Source organism: Oncorhynchus nerka, linkage group LG19 (assembly GCF_034236695.1).
Source record: "Oncorhynchus nerka isolate Pitt River linkage group LG19, Oner_Uvic_2.0, whole genome shotgun sequence".
Classification (NCBI taxonomy): Eukaryota; Metazoa; Chordata; class Actinopteri; order Salmoniformes; family Salmonidae; genus Oncorhynchus; species Oncorhynchus nerka.
In genome coordinates, this window is record NC_088414.1 from 51,456,745 (window position 1) to 51,474,017 (window position 17,273).

Genomic DNA, 17,273 nt, shown 5'->3' on the forward strand with positions numbered 1-17,273 from the left:
ATTCTATAGTAGATTGACAGGCTAGTGATTTAGCTGTCTGTTACTCATCTAGTTATTCTATAGTAGATTGACAGGCTAGTGATTTAGCTGTCTGTTACTCATCTTGTTATTCTGATAGTAGATTGACAGGCTAGTGATTTAGCTGTCTGTTACTCATCTAGTTATTCTATAGTAGATTGACAGGCTAGTGATTTAGCTGTCTGTTACTCATCTAGTTATTCTATAGTAGATTGACAGGCTAGTGATTTAGCTGTCTGTTACTCATCTAGTTATTCTATAGTAGATTGACAGGCTAGTGATTTAGCTGTCTGTTACTCATCTAGTTATTCTATAGTAGATTGACAGGCTAGTGATTTAGCTGTCTGTTACTCATCTAGTTATTCTATAGTAGATTGACAGGCTAGTGATTTAGCTGTCTGTTACTCATCTAGTTATTCTATAGTAGATTGACAGGCTAGTGATTTAGCTGTCTGTTACTCATCTAGTTATTCTATAGTAGATTGACAGGCTAGTGATTTAGCTGTCTGTTACTCATCTAGTTATTCTATAGTAGATTGACAGGCTAGTGATTTAGCTGTCTGTTACTCATCTAGTTATTCTATAGTAGATTGACAGGCTAGTGATTTAGCTGTCTGTTACTCATCTAGTTATTCTATAGTAGATTGACAGGCTAGTGATTTAGCTGTCTGTTACTCATCTAGTTATTCTATAGTAGATTGACAGGCTAGTGATTTAGCTGTCTGTTACTCATCTAGTTATTCTATAGTAGATTGACAGGCTAGTGATTTAGCTGTCTGTTACTCATCTAGTTATTCTATAGTAGATTGACAGGCTAGTGATTTAGCTGTCTGTTACTCATCTAGTTATTCTATAGTAGATTGACAGGCTAGTGATTTAGCTGTCTGTTACTCATCTAGTTATTCTATAGTAGATTGACAGGCTAGTGATTTAGCTGTCTGTTACTCATCTTGTTATTCTATAGTAGATTGACAGGCTAGTGATTTAGCTGTCTGTTACTCATCTAGTTATTCTATAGTAGATTGACAGGCTAGTGATTTAGCTGTCTGTTACTCATCTAGTTATTCTATAGTAGATTGACAGGCTAGTGATTTAGCTGTCTGTTACTCATCTAGTTATTCTATAGTAGATTGACAGGCTAGTGATTTAGCTGTCTGTTACTCATCTAGTTATTCTATAGTAGATTGACAGGCTAGTGATTTAGCTGTCTGTTACTCATCTAGTTATTCTATAGTAGATTGACAGGCTAGTGATTTAGCTGTCTGTTACTCATCTAGTTATTCTATAGTAGATTGACAGGCTAGTGATTTAGCTGTCTGTTACTCATCTAGTTATTCTATAGTAGATTGACAGGCTAGTGATTTAGCTGTCTGTTACTCATCTAGTTATTCTATAGTAGATTGACAGGCTAGTGATTTAGCTGTCTGTTACTCATCTAGTTATTCTATAGTAGATTGACAGGCTAGTGATTTAGCTGTCTGTTACTCATCTAGTTATTCTATAGTAGATTGACAGGCTAGTGATTTAGCTGTCTGTTACTCATCTTGTTGGCTGATAGTAGATTGACAGGCTAGTGATTTAGCTGTCTGTTACTCATCTAGTTATTCTATAGTAGATTGACAGGCTAGTGATTTAGCTGTCTGTTACTCATCTTGTTGGCTGATAGTAGATTGACAGGCTAGTGATTTAGCTGTCTGTTACTCATCTAGTTATTCTATAGTAGATTGACAGGCTAGTGATTTAGCTGTCTGTTACTCATCTAGTTATTCTATAGTAGATTGACAGGCTAGTGATTTAGCTGTCTGTTACTCATCTAGTTATTCTATAGTAGATTGACAGGCTAGTGATTTAGCTGTCTGTTACTCATCTAGTTATTCTATAGTAGATTGACAGGCTAGTGATTTAGCTGTCTGTTACTCATCTAGTTATTCTATAGTAGATTGACAGGCTAGTGATTTAGCTGTCTGTTACTCATCTAGTTATTCTATAGTAGATTGACAGGCTAGTGATTTAGCTGTCTGTTACTCATCTAGTTATTCTATAGTAGATTGACAGGCTAGTGATTTAGCTGTCTGTTACTCATCTAGTTATTCTATAGTAGATTGACAGGCTAGTGATTTAGCTGTCTGTTACTCATCTAGTTATTCTATAGTAGATTGACAGGCTAGTGATTTAGCTGTCTGTTACTCATCTAGTTATTCTATAGTAGATTGACAGGCTAGTGATTTAGCTGTCTGTTACTCATCTAGTTATTCTATAGTAGATTGACAGGCTAGTGATTTAGCTGTCTGTTACTCATCTAGTTATTCTATAGTAGATTGACAGGCTAGTGATTTAGCTGTCTGTTACTCATCTAGTTATTCTATAGTAGATTGACAGGCTAGTGATTTAGCTGTCTGTTACTCATCTTGTTATTCTATAGTAGATTGACAGGCTAGTGATTTAGCTGTCTGTTACTCATCTAGTTATTCTATAGTAGATTGACAGGCTAGTGATTTAGCTGTCTGTTACTCATCTTGTTATTCTGATAGTAGATTGACAGGCTAGTGATTTAGCTGTCTGTTACTCATCTAGTTATTCTATAGTAGATTGACAGGCTAGTGATTTAGCTGTCTGTTACTCATCTTGTTATTCTATAGTAGATTGACAGGCTAGTGATTTAGCTGTCTGTTACTCATCTAGTTATTCTATAGTAGATTGACAGGCTAGTGATTTAGCTGTCTGTTACTCATCTAGTTATTCTATAGTAGATTGACAGGCTAGTGATTTAGCTGTCTGTTACTCATCTAGTTATTCTATAGTAGATTGACAGGCTAGTGATTTAGCTGTCTGTTACTCATCTAGTTATTCTATAGTAGATTGACAGGCTAGTGATTTAGCTGTCTGTTACTCATCTAGTTATTCTATAGTAGATTGACAGGCTAGTGATTTAGCTGTCTGTTACTCATCTTGTTGGCTGATAGTAGATTGACAGGCTAGTGATTTAGCTGTCTGTTACTCATCTAGTTATTCTATAGTAGATTGACAGGCTAGTGATTTAGCTGTCTGTTACTCATCTAGTTATTCTATAGTAGATTGACAGGCTAGTGATTTAGCTGTCTGTTACTCATCTAGTTATTCTATAGTAGATTGACAGGCTAGTGATTTAGCTGTCTGTTACTCATCTAGTTATTCTATAGTAGATTGACAGGCTAGTGATTTAGCTGTCTGTTACTCATCTAGTTATTCTATAGTAGATTGACAGGCTAGTGATTTAGCTGTCTGTTACTCATCTAGTTATTCTATAGTAGATTGACAGGCTAGTGATTTAGCTGTCTGTTACTCATCTAGTTATTCTATAGTAGATTGACAGGCTAGTGATTTAGCTGTCTGTTACTCATCTAGTTATTCTATAGTAGATTGACAGGCTAGTGATTTAGCTGTCTGTTACTCATCTAGTTATTCTATAGTAGATTGACAGGCTAGTGATTTAGCTGTCTGTTACTCATCTAGTTATTCTATAGTAGATTGACAGGCTAGTGATTTAGCTGTCTGTTACTCATCTAGTTATTCTATAGTAGATTGACAGGCTAGTGATTTAGCTGTCTGTTACTCTCTAGTTATTCTATAGTAGATTGACAGGCTAGTGATTTAGCTGTCTGTTACTCATCTAGTTATTCTATAGTAGATTGACAGGCTAGTGATTTAGCTGTCTGTTACTCATCTAGTTATTCTATAGTAGATTGACAGGCTAGTGATTTAGCTGTCTGTTACTCATCTAGTTATTCTATAGTAGATTGACAGGCTAGTGATTTAGCTGTCTGTTACTCATCTAGTTATTCTATAGTAGATTGACAGGCTAGTGATTTAGCTGTCTGTTACTCATCTAGTTATTCTATAGTAGATTGACAGGCTAGTGATTTAGCTGTCTGTTACTCATCTAGTTATTCTATAGTAGATTGACAGGCTAGTGATTTAGCTGTCTGTTACTCATCTAGTTATTCTATAGTAGATTGACAGGCTAGTGATTTAGCTGTCTGTTACTCATCTAGTTATTCTATAGTAGATTGACAGGCTAGTGATTTAGCTGTCTGTTACTCATCTAGTTATTCTATAGTAGATTGACAGGCTAGTGATTTAGCTGTCTGTTACTCATCTAGTTATTCTATAGTAGATTGACAGGCTAGTGATTTAGCTGTCTGTTACTCATCTAGTTATTCTATAGTAGATTGACAGGCTAGTGATTTAGCTGTCTGTTACTCATCTAGTTATTCTATAGTAGATTGACAGGCTAGTGATTTAGCTGTCTGTTACTCATCTAGTTATTCTATAGTAGATTGACAGGCTAGTGATTTAGCTGTCTGTTACTCATCTAGTTATTCTATAGTAGATTGACAGGCTAGTGATTTAGCTGTCTGTTACTCATCTAGTTATTCTATAGTAGATTGACAGGCTAGTGATTTAGCTGTCTGTTACTCATCTAGTTATTCTATAGTAGATTGACAGGCTAGTGATTTAGCTGTCTGTTACTCATCTAGTTATTCTATAGTAGATTGACAGGCTAGTGATTTAGCTGTCTGTTACTCATCTAGTTATTCTATAGTAGATTGACAGGCTAGTGATTTAGCTGTCTGTTACTCATCTAGTTATTCTATAGTAGATTGACAGGCTAGTGATTTAGCTGTCTGTTACTCATCTTGTTATTCTATAGTAGATTGACAGGCTAGTGATTTAGCTGTCTGTTACTCATCTAGTTATTCTATAGTAGATTGACAGGCTAGTGATTTAGCTGTCTGTTACTCATCTAGTTATTCTATAGTAGATTGACAGGCTAGTGATTTAGCTGTCTGTTACTCATCTAGTTATTCTATAGTAGATTGACAGGCTAGTGATTTAGCTGTCTGTTACTCATCTTGTTATTCTGATAGTAGATTGACAGGCTAGTGATTTAGCTGTCTGTTACTCATCTAGTTATTCTATAGTAGATTGACAGGCTAGTGATTTAGCTGTCTGTTACTCATCTTGTTGGCTGATAGTAGATTGACAGGCTAGTGATTTAGCTGTCTGTTACTCATCTAGTTATTCTATAGTAGATTGACAGGCTAGTGATTTAGCTGTCTGTTACTCATCTAGTTATTCTATAGTAGATTGACAGGCTAGTGATTTAGCTGTCTGTTACTCATCTAGTTATTCTATAGTAGATTGACAGGCTAGTGATTTAGCTGTCTGTTACTCATCTAGTTATTCTATAGTAGATTGACAGGCTAGTGATTTAGCTGTCTGTTACTCATCTAGTTATTCTATAGTAGATTGACAGGCTAGTGATTTAGCTGTCTGTTACTCATCTAGTTATTCTATAGTAGATTGACAGGCTAGTGATTTAGCTGTCTGTTACTCATCTAGTTATTCTATAGTAGATTGACAGGCTAGTGATTTAGCTGTCTGTTACTCATCTAGTTATTCTATAGTAGATTGACAGGCTAGTGATTTAGCTGTCTGTTACTCATCTAGTTATTCTATAGTAGATTGACAGGCTAGTGATTTAGCTGTCTGTTACTCATCTTGTTGGCTGATAGTAGATTGACAGGCTAGTGATTTAGCTGTCTGTTACTCATCTAGTTATTCTATAGTAGATTGACAGGCTAGTGATTTAGCTGTCTGTTACTCATCTTGTTATTCTGATAGTAGATTGACAGGCTAGTGATTTAGCTGTCTGTTACTCATCTAGTTATTCTATAGTAGATTGACAGGCTAGTGATTTAGCTGTCTGTTACTCATCTAGTTATTCTATAGTAGATTGACAGGCTAGTGATTTAGCTGTCTGTTACTCATCTAGTTATTCTATAGTAGATTGACAGGCTAGTGATTTAGCTGTCTGTTACTCATCTAGTTATTCTATAGTAGATTGACAGGCTAGTGATTTAGCTGTCTGTTACTCATCTAGTTATTCTATAGTAGATTGACAGGCTAGTGATTTAGCTGTCTGTTACTCATCTAGTTATTCTATAGTAGATTGACAGGCTAGTGATTTAGCTGTCTGTTACTCATCTAGTTATTCTATAGTAGATTGACAGGCTAGTGATTTAGCTGTCTGTTACTCATCTAGTTATTCTATAGTAGATTGACAGGCTAGTGATTTAGCTGTCTGTTACTCATCTAGTTATTCTATAGTAGATTGACAGGCTAGTGATTTAGCTGTCTGTTACTCATCTAGTTATTCTATAGTAGATTGACAGGCTAGTGATTTAGCTGTCTGTTACTCATCTAGTTATTCTATAGTAGATTGACAGGCTAGTGATTTAGCTGTCTGTTACTCATCTAGTTATTCTATAGTAGATTGACAGGCTAGTGATTTAGCTGTCTGTTACTCATCTAGTTATTCTATAGTAGATTGACAGGCTAGTGATTTAGCTGTCTGTTACTCATCTAGTTATTCTATAGTAGATTGACAGGCTAGTGATTTAGCTGTCTGTTACTCATCTAGTTATTCTATAGTAGATTGACAGGCTAGTGATTTAGCTGTCTGTTACTCATCTAGTTATTCTATAGTAGATTGACAGGCTAGTGATTTAGCTGTCTGTTACTCATCTAGTTATTCTATAGTAGATTTAGATTGACAGGCTAGTGATTTAGCTGTCTGTTACTCATCTAGTTATTCTGATAGTAGATTGACAGGCTAGTGATTTAGCTGTCTGTTACTCATCTAGTTATTCTATAGTAGATTGACAGGCTAGTGATTTAGCTGTCTGTTACTCATCTAGTTATTCTATAGTAGATTGACAGGCTAGTGATTTAGCTGTCTGTTACTCATCTAGTTATTCTATAGTAGATTGACAGGCTAGTGATTTAGCTGTCTGTTACTCATCTAGTTATTCTATAGTAGATTGACAGGCTAGTGATTTAGCTGTCTGTTACTCATCTTGTTATTCTGATAGTAGATTGACAGGCTAGTGATTTAGCTGTCTGTTACTCATCTAGTTATTCTATAGTAGATTGACAGGCTAGTGATTTAGCTGTCTGTTACTCATCTTGTTATTCTATAGTAGATTGACAGGCTAGTGATTTAGCTGTCTGTTACTCATCTAGTTATTCTATAGTAGATTGACAGGCTAGTGATTTAGCTGTCTGTTACTCATCTAGTTATTCTATAGTAGATTGACAGGCTAGTGATTTAGCTGTCTGTTACTCATCTAGTTATTCTATAGTAGATTGACAGGCTAGTGATTTAGCTGTCTGTTACTCATCTAGTTATTCTATAGTAGATTGACAGGCTAGTGATTTAGCTGTCTGTTACTCATCTAGTTATTCTATAGTAGATTGACAGGCTAGTGATTTAGCTGTCTGTTACTCATCTAGTTATTCTATAGTAGATTGACAGGCTAGTGATTTAGCTGTCTGTTACTCATCTAGTTATTCTATAGTAGATTGACAGGCTAGTGATTTAGCTGTCTGTTACTCATCTTGTTATTCTGATAGTAGATTGACAGGCTAGTGATTTAGCTGTCTGTTACTCATCTAGTTATTCTATAGTAGATTGACAGGCTAGTGATTTAGCTGTCTGTTACTCATCTAGTTATTCTATAGTAGATTGACAGGCTAGTGATTTAGCTGTCTGTTACTCATCTAGTTATTCTATAGTAGATTGACAGGCTAGTGATTTAGCTGTCTGTTACTCATCTAGTTATTCTATAGTAGATTGACAGGCTAGTGATTTAGCTGTCTGTTACTCATCTAGTTATTCTATAGTAGATTGACAGGCTAGTGATTTAGCTGTCTGTTACTCATCTAGTTATTCTATAGTAGATTGACAGGCTAGTGATTTAGCTGTCTGTTACTCATCTTGTTATTCTGATAGTAGATTGACAGGCTAGTGATTTAGCTGTCTGTTACTCATCTAGTTATTCTATAGTAGATTGACAGGCTAGTGATTTAGCTGTCTGTTACTCATCTAGTTCTGATAGTAGATTGACAGGCTAGTGATTTAGCTGTCTGTTACTCATCTAGTTATTCTATAGTAGATTGACAGGCTAGTGATTTAGCTGTCTGTTACTCATCTAGTTATTCTATAGTAGATTGACAGGCTAGTGATTTAGCTGTCTGTTACTCATCTAGTTATTCTATAGTAGATTGACAGGCTAGTGATTTAGCTGTCTGTTACTCATCTAGTTATTCTATAGTAGATTGACAGGCTAGTGATTTAGCTGTCTGTTACTCATCTAGTTATTCTATAGTAGATTGACAGGCTAGTGATTTAGCTGTCTGTTACTCATCTAGTTATTCTATAGTAGATTGACAGGCTAGTGATTTAGCTGTCTGTTACTCATCTAGTTATTCTATAGTAGATTGACAGGCTAGTGATTTAGCTGTCTGTTACTCATCTAGTTATTCTATAGTAGATTGACAGGCTAGTGATTTAGCTGTCTGTTACTCATCTTGTTATTCTATAGTAGATTGACAGGCTAGTGATTTAGCTGTCTGTTACTCATCTAGTTATTCTATAGTAGATTGACAGGCTAGTGATTTAGCTGTCTGTTACTCATCTAGTTATTCTATAGTAGATTGACAGGCTAGTGATTTAGCTGTCTGTTACTCATCTAGTTATTCTATAGTTGACAGGCTAGTGATTTAGCTGTCTGTTACTCATCTAGTTATTCTATAGTAGATTGACAGGCTAGTGATTTAGCTGTCTGTTACTCATCTAGTTATTCTATAGTAGATTGACAGGCTAGTGATTTAGCTGTCTGTTACTCATCTAGTTATTCTATAGTAGATTGACAGGCTAGTGATTTAGCTGTCTGTTACTCATCTAGTTATTCTATAGTAGATTGACAGGCTAGTGATTTAGCTGTCTGTTACTCATCTAGTTATTCTATAGTAGATTGACAGGCTAGTGATTTAGCTGTCTGTTACTCATCTAGTTATTCTATAGTAGATTGACAGGCTAGTGATTTAGCTGTCTGTTACTCATCTAGTTATTCTATAGTAGATTGACAGGCTAGTGATTTAGCTGTCTGTTACTCATCTAGTTATTCTATAGTAGATTGACAGGCTAGTGATTTAGCTGTCTGTTACTCATCTAGTTATTCTATAGTAGATTGACAGGCTAGTGATTTAGCTGTCTGTTACTCATCTAGTTATTCTATAGTAGATTGACAGGCTAGTGATTTAGCTGTCTGTTACTCATCTAGTTATTCTATAGTAGATTGACAGGCTAGTGATTTAGCTGTCTGTTACTCATCTAGTTATTCTATAGTAGATTGACAGGCTAGTGATTTAGCTGTCTGTTACTCATCTAGTTATTCTATAGTAGATTGACAGGCTAGTGATTTAGCTGTCTGTTACTCATCTAGTTATTCTATAGTAGATTGACAGGCTAGTGATTTAGCTGTCTGTTACTCATCTAGTTATTCTATAGTAGATTGACAGGCTAGTGATTTAGCTGTCTGTTACTCATCTAGTTATTCTATAGTAGATTGACAGGCTAGTGATTTAGCTGTCTGTTACTCATCTAGTTATTCTATAGTAGATTGACAGGCTAGTGATTTAGCTGTCTGTTACTCATCTAGTTATTCTATAGTAGATTGACAGGCTAGTGATTTAGCTGTCTGTTACTCATCTAGTTATTCTATAGTAGATTGACAGGCTAGTGATTTAGCTGTCTGTTACTCATCTAGTTATTCTATAGTAGATTGACAGGCTAGTGATTTAGCTGTCTGTTACTCATCTAGTTATTCTATAGTAGATTGACAGGCTAGTGATTTAGCTGTCTGTTACTCATCTAGTTATTCTATAGTAGATTGACAGGCTAGTGATTTAGCTGTCTGTTACTCATCTAGTTATTCTATAGTAGATTGACAGGCTAGTGATTTAGCTGTCTGTTACTCATCTAGTTATTCTATAGTAGATTGACAGGCTAGTGATTTAGCTGTCTGTTACTCATCTTGTTATTCTATAGTAGATTGACAGGCTAGTGATTTAGCTGTCTGTTACTCATCTAGTTATTCTATAGTAGATTGACAGGCTAGTGATTTAGCTGTCTGTTACTCATCTTGTTATTCTATAGTAGATTGACAGGCTAGTGATTTAGCTGTCTGTTACTCATCTAGTTATTCTATAGTAGATTGACAGGCTAGTGATTTAGCTGTCTGTTACTCATCTAGTTATTCTATAGTAGATTGACAGGCTAGTGATTTAGCTGTCTGTTACTCATCTAGTTATTCTATAGTAGATTGACAGGCTAGTGATTTAGCTGTCTGTTACTCATCTTGTTATTCTGATAGTAGATTGACAGGCTAGTGATTTAGCTGTCTGTTACTCATCTAGTTATTCTATAGTAGATTGACAGGCTAGTGATTTAGCTGTCTGTTACTCATCTAGTTATTCTATAGTAGATTGACAGGCTAGTGATTTAGCTGTCTGTTACTCATCTAGTTATTCTATAGTAGATTGACAGGCTAGTGATTTAGCTGTCTGTTACTCATCTAGTTATTCTATAGTAGATTGACAGGCTAGTGATTTAGCTGTCTGTTACTCATCTAGTTATTCTATAGTAGATTGACAGGCTAGTGATTTAGCTGTCTGTTACTCATCTTGTTATTCTATAGTAGATTGACAGGCTAGTGATTTAGCTGTCTGTTACTCATCTAGTTATTCTATAGTAGATTGACAGGCTAGTGATTTAGCTGTCTGTTACTCATCTAGTTATTCTATAGTAGATTGACAGGCTAGTGATTTAGCTGTCTGTTACTCATCTAGTTATTCTATAGTAGATTGACAGGCTAGTGATTTAGCTGTCTGTTACTCATCTAGTTATTCTATAGTAGATTGACAGGCTAGTGATTTAGCTGTCTGTTACTCATCTAGTTATTCTATAGTAGATTGACAGGCTAGTGATTTAGCTGTCTGTTACTCATCTAGTTATTCTATAGTAGATTGACAGGCTAGTGATTTAGCTGTCTGTTACTCATCTAGTTATTCTATAGTAGATTGACAGGCTAGTGATTTAGCTGTCTGTTACTCATCTAGTTATTCTATAGTAGATTGACAGGCTAGTGATTTAGCTGTCTGTTACTCATCTAGTTATTCTATAGTAGATTGACAGGCTAGTGATTTAGCTGTCTGTTACTCATCTAGTTATTCTATAGTAGATTGACAGGCTAGTGATTTAGCTGTCTGTTACTCATCTAGTTATTCTATAGTAGATTGACAGGCTAGTGATTTAGCTGTCTGTTACTCATCTTGTTGGCTGATAGTAGATTGACAGGCTAGTGATTTAGCTGTCTGTTACTCATCTAGTTATTCTATAGTAGATTGACAGGCTAGTGATTTAGCTGTCTGTTACTCATCTTGTTGGCTGATAGTAGATTGACAGGCTAGTGATTTAGCTGTCTGTTACTCATCTAGTTATTCTATAGTAGATTGACAGGCTAGTGATTTAGCTGTCTGTTACTCATCTAGTTATTCTATAGTAGATTGACAGGCTAGTGATTTAGCTGTCTGTTACTCATCTAGTTATTCTATAGTAGATTGACAGGCTAGTGATTTAGCTGTCTGTTACTCATCTTGTTATTCTATAGTAGATTGACAGGCTAGTGATTTAGCTGTCTGTTACTCATCTAGTTATTCTATAGTAGATTGACAGGCTAGTGATTTAGCTGTCTGTTACTCATCTAGTTATTCTATAGTAGATTGACAGGCTAGTGATTTAGCTGTCTGTTACTCATCTAGTTATTCTATAGTAGATTGACAGGCTAGTGATTTAGCTGTCTGTTACTCATCTAGTTATTCTATAGTAGATTGACAGGCTAGTGATTTAGCTGTCTGTTACTCATCTAGTTATTCTATAGTAGATTGACAGGCTAGTGATTTAGCTGTCTGTTACTCATCTAGTTATTCTATAGTAGATTGACAGGCTAGTGATTTAGCTGTCTGTTACTCATCTAGTTATTCTATAGTAGATTGACAGGCTAGTGATTTAGCTGTCTGTTACTCATCTAGTTATTCTATAGTAGATTGACAGGCTAGTGATTTAGCTGTCTGTTACTCATCTAGTTATTCTATAGTAGATTGACAGGCTAGTGATTTAGCTGTCTGTTACTCATCTAGTTATTCTATAGTAGATTGACAGGCTAGTGATTTAGCTGTCTGTTACTCATCTAGTTATTCTATAGTAGATTGACAGGCTAGTGATTTAGCTGTCTGTTACTCATCTTGTTATTCTGATAGTAGATTGACAGGCTAGTGATTTAGCTGTCTGTTACTCATCTAGTTATTCTATAGTAGATTGACAGGCTAGTGATTTAGCTGTCTGTTACTCATCTTGTTATTCTGATAGTAGATTGACAGGCTAGTGATTTAGCTGTCTGTTACTCATCTAGTTATTCTATATAGTAGATTGACAGGCTAGTGATTTAGCTGTCTGTTACTCATCTTGTTGGCTGATAGTAGATTGACAGGCTAGTGATTTAGCTGTCTGTTACTCATCTAGTTATTCTATAGTAGATTGACAGGCTAGTGATTTAGCTGTCTGTTACTCATCTAGTTATTCTATAGTAGATTGACAGGCTAGTGATTTAGCTGTCTGTTACTCATCTAGTTATTCTATAGTAGATTGACAGGCTAGTGATTTAGCTGTCTGTTACTCATCTAGTTATTCTATAGTAGATTGACAGGCTAGTGATTTAGCTGTCTGTTACTCATCTAGTTATTCTATAGTAGATTGACAGGCTAGTGATTTAGCTGTCTGTTACTCATCTAGTTATTCTATAGTAGATTGACAGGCTAGTGATTTAGCTGTCTGTTACTCATCTAGTTATTCTATAGTAGATTGACAGGCTAGTGATTTAGCTGTCTGTTACTCATCTAGTTATTCTATAGTAGATTGACAGGCTAGTGATTTAGCTGTCTGTTACTCATCTTGTTATTCTATAGTAGATTGACAGGCTAGTGATTTAGCTGTCTGTTACTCATCTAGTTATTCTATAGTAGATTGACAGGCTAGTGATTTAGCTGTCTGTTACTCATCTTGTTATTCTATAGTAGATTGACAGGCTAGTGATTTAGCTGTCTGTTACTCATCTAGTTATTCTATAGTAGATTGACAGGCTAGTGATTTAGCTGTCTGTTACTCATCTAGTTATTCTATAGTAGATTGACAGGCTAGTGATTTAGCTGTCTGTTACTCATCTAGTTATTCTATAGTAGATTGACAGGCTAGTGATTTAGCTGTCTGTTACTCATCTAGTTATTCTATAGTAGATTGACAGGCTAGTGATTTAGCTGTCTGTTACTCATCTAGTTATTCTATAGTAGATTGACAGGCTAGTGATTTAGCTGTCTGTTACTCATCTAGTTATTCTATAGTAGATTGACAGGCTAGTGATTTAGCTGTCTGTTACTCATCTAGTTATTCTATAGTAGATTGACAGGCTAGTGATTTAGCTGTCTGTTACTCATCTAGTTATTCTATAGTAGATTGACAGGCTAGTGATTTAGCTGTCTGTTACTCATCTAGTTATTCTATAGTAGATTGACAGGCTAGTGATTTAGCTGTCTGTTACTCATCTAGTTATTCTATAGTAGATTGACAGGCTAGTGATTTAGCTGTCTGTTACTCATCTAGTTATTCTATAGTAGATTGACAGGCTAGTGATTTAGCTGTCTGTTACTCATCTAGTTATTCTATAGTAGATTGACAGGCTAGTGATTTAGCTGTCTGTTACTCATCTAGTTATTCTATAGTAGATTGACAGGCTAGTGATTTAGCTGTCTGTTACTCATCTAGTTATTCTATAGTAGATTGACAGGCTAGTGATTTAGCTGTCTGTTACTCATCTAGTTATTCTATAGTAGATTGACAGGCTAGTGATTTAGCTGTCTGTTACTCATCTTATTCTATAGTAGATTGACAGGCTAGTGATTTAGCTGTCTGTTACTCATCTAGTTATTCTATAGTAGATTGACAGGCTAGTGATTTAGCTGTCTGTTACTCATCTTGTTATTCTATAGTAGATTGACAGGCTAGTGATTTAGCTGTCTGTTACTCATCTAGTTATTCTATAGTAGATTGACAGGCTAGTGATTTAGCTGTCTGTTACTCATCTAGTTATTCTATAGTAGATTGACAGGCTAGTGATTTAGCTGTCTGTTACTCATCTAGTTATTCTATAGTAGATTGACAGGCTAGTGATTTAGCTGTCTGTTACTCATCTTGTTATTCTGATAGTAGATTGACAGGCTAGTGATTTAGCTGTCTGTTACTCATCTAGTTATTCTATAGTAGATTGACAGGCTAGTGATTTAGCTGTCTGTTACTCATCTAGTTATTCTATAGTAGATTGACAGGCTAGTGATTTAGCTGTCTGTTACTCATCTAGTTATTCTATAGTAGATTGACAGGCTAGTGATTTAGCTGTCTGTTACTCATCTAGTTATTCTATAGTAGATTGACAGGCTAGTGATTTAGCTGTCTGTTACTCATCTAGTTATTCTATAGTAGATTGACAGGCTAGTGATTTAGCTGTCTGTTACTCATCTAGTTATTCTATAGTAGATTGACAGGCTAGTGATTTAGCTGTCTGTTACTCATCTTGTTATTCTATAGTAGATTGACAGGCTAGTGATTTAGCTGTCTGTTACTCATCTAGTTATTCTATAGTAGATTGACAGGCTAGTGATTTAGCTGTCTGTTACTCATCTAGTTATTCTATAGTAGATTGACAGGCTAGTGATTTAGCTGTCTGTTACTCATCTAGTTATTCTATAGTAGATTGACAGGCTAGTGATTTAGCTGTCTGTTACTCATCTAGTTATTCTATAGTAGATTGACAGGCTAGTGATTTAGCTGTCTGTTACTCATCTAGTTATTCTATAGTAGATTGACAGGCTAGTGATTTAGCTGTCTGTTACTCATCTAGTTATTCTATAGTAGATTGACAGGCTAGTGATTTAGCTGTCTGTTACTCATCTTGTTATTCTATAGTAGATTGACAGGCTAGTGATTTAGCTGTCTGTTACTCATCTAGTTATTCTATAGTAGATTGACAGGCTAGTGATTTAGCTGTCTGTTACTCATCTTGTTATTCTATAGTAGATTGACAGGCTAGTGATTTAGCTGTCTGTTACTCATCTAGTTATTCTATAGTAGATTGACAGGCTAGTGATTTAGCTGTCTGTTACTCATCTAGTTATTCTATAGTAGATTGACAGGCTAGTGATTTAGCTGTCTGTTACTCATCTAGTTATTCTATAGTAGATTGACAGGCTAGTGATTTAGCTGTCTGTTACTCATCTAGTTATTCTATAGTAGATTGACAGGCTAGTGATTTAGCTGTCTGTTACTCATCTAGTTATTCTATAGTAGATTGACAGGCTAGTGATTTAGCTGTCTGTTACTCATCTAGTTATTCTATAGTAGATTGACAGGCTAGTGATTTAGCTGTCTGTTACTCATCTAGTTATTCTATAGTAGATTGACAGGCTAGTGATTTAGCTGTCTGTTACTCATCTAGTTATTCTATAGTAGATTGACAGGCTAGTGATTTAGCTGTCTGTTACTCATCTTGTTGGCTGATAGTAGATTGACAGGCTAGTGATTTAGCTGTCTGTTACTCATCTAGTTATTCTATAGTAGATTGACAGGCTAGTGATTTAGCTGTCTGTTACTCATCTAGTTATTCTATAGTAGATTGACAGGCTAGTGATTTAGCTGTCTGTTACTCATCTAGTTATTCTATAGTAGATTGACAGGCTAGTGATTTAGCTGTCTGTTACTCATCTAGTTATTCTATAGTAGATTGACAGGCTAGTGATTTAGCTGTCTGTTACTCATCTAGTTATTCTATAGTAGATTGACAGGCTAGTGATTTAGCTGTCTGTTACTCATCTAGTTATTCTATAGTAGATTGACAGGCTAGTGATTTAGCTGTCTGTTACTCATCTAGTTATTCTATAGTAGATTGACAGGCTAGTGATTTAGCTGTCTGTTACTCATCTAGTTATTCTATAGTAGATTGACAGGCTAGTGATTTAGCTGTCTGTTACTCATCTAGTTATTCTATAGTAGATTGACAGGCTAGTGATTTAGCTGTCTGTTACTCATCTTGTTGGCTGATAGTAGATTGACAGGCTAGTGATTTAGCTGTCTGTTACTCATCTAGTTATTCTATAGTAGATTGACAGGCTAGTGATTTAGCTGTCTGTTACTCATCTTGTTGGCTGATAGTAGATTGACAGGCTAGTGATTTAGCTGTCTGTTACTCATCTAGTTATTCTATAGTAGATTGACAGGCTAGTGATTTAGCTGTCTGTTACTCATCTAGTTATTCTATAGTAGATTGACAGGCTAGTGATTTAGCTGTCTGTTACTCATCTAGTTATTCTATAGTAGATTGACAGGCTAGTGATTTAGCTGTCTGTTACTCATCTTGTTGGCTGATAGTAGATTGACAGGCTAGTGATTTAGCTGTCTGTTACTCATCTAGTTATTCTATAGTAGATTGACAGGCTAGTGATTTAGCTGTCTGTTACTCATCTAGTTATTCTATAGTAGATTGACAGGCTAGTGATTTAGCTGTCTGTTACTCATCTAGTTATTCTGATAGTATAGTAGATTGACAGGCTAGTGATTTAGCTGTCTGTTACTCATCTAGTTATTCTATAGTAGATTGACAGGCTAGTGATTTAGCTGTCTGTTACTCATCTAGTTATTCTATAGTAGATTGACAGGCTAGTGATTTAGCTGTCTGTTACTCATCTAGTTATTCTATAGTAGATTGACAGGCTAGTGATTTAGCTGTCTGTTACTCATCTTGTTATTCTGATAGTAGATTGACAGGCTAGTGATTTAGCTGTCTGTTACTCATCTAGTTATTCTATAGTAGATTGACAGGCTAGTGATTTAGCTGTCTGTTACTCATCTAGTTATTCTATAGTAGATTGACAGGCTAGTGATTTAGCTGTCTGTTACTCATCTAGTTATTCTATAGTAGATTGACAGGCTAGTGATTTAGCTGTCTGTTACTCATCTAGTTATTCTATAGTAGATTGACAGGCTAGTGATTTAGCTGTCTGTTACTCATCTAGTTATTCTATAGTAGATTGACAGGCTAGTGATTTAGCTGTCTGTTACTCATCTAGTTATTCTATAGTAGATTGACAGGCTAGTGATTTAGCTGTCTGTTACTCATCTTGTTATTCTGATAGTAGATTGACAGGCTAGTGATTTAGCTGTCTGTTACTCATCTAGTTATTCTATAGTAGATTGACAGGCTAGTGAT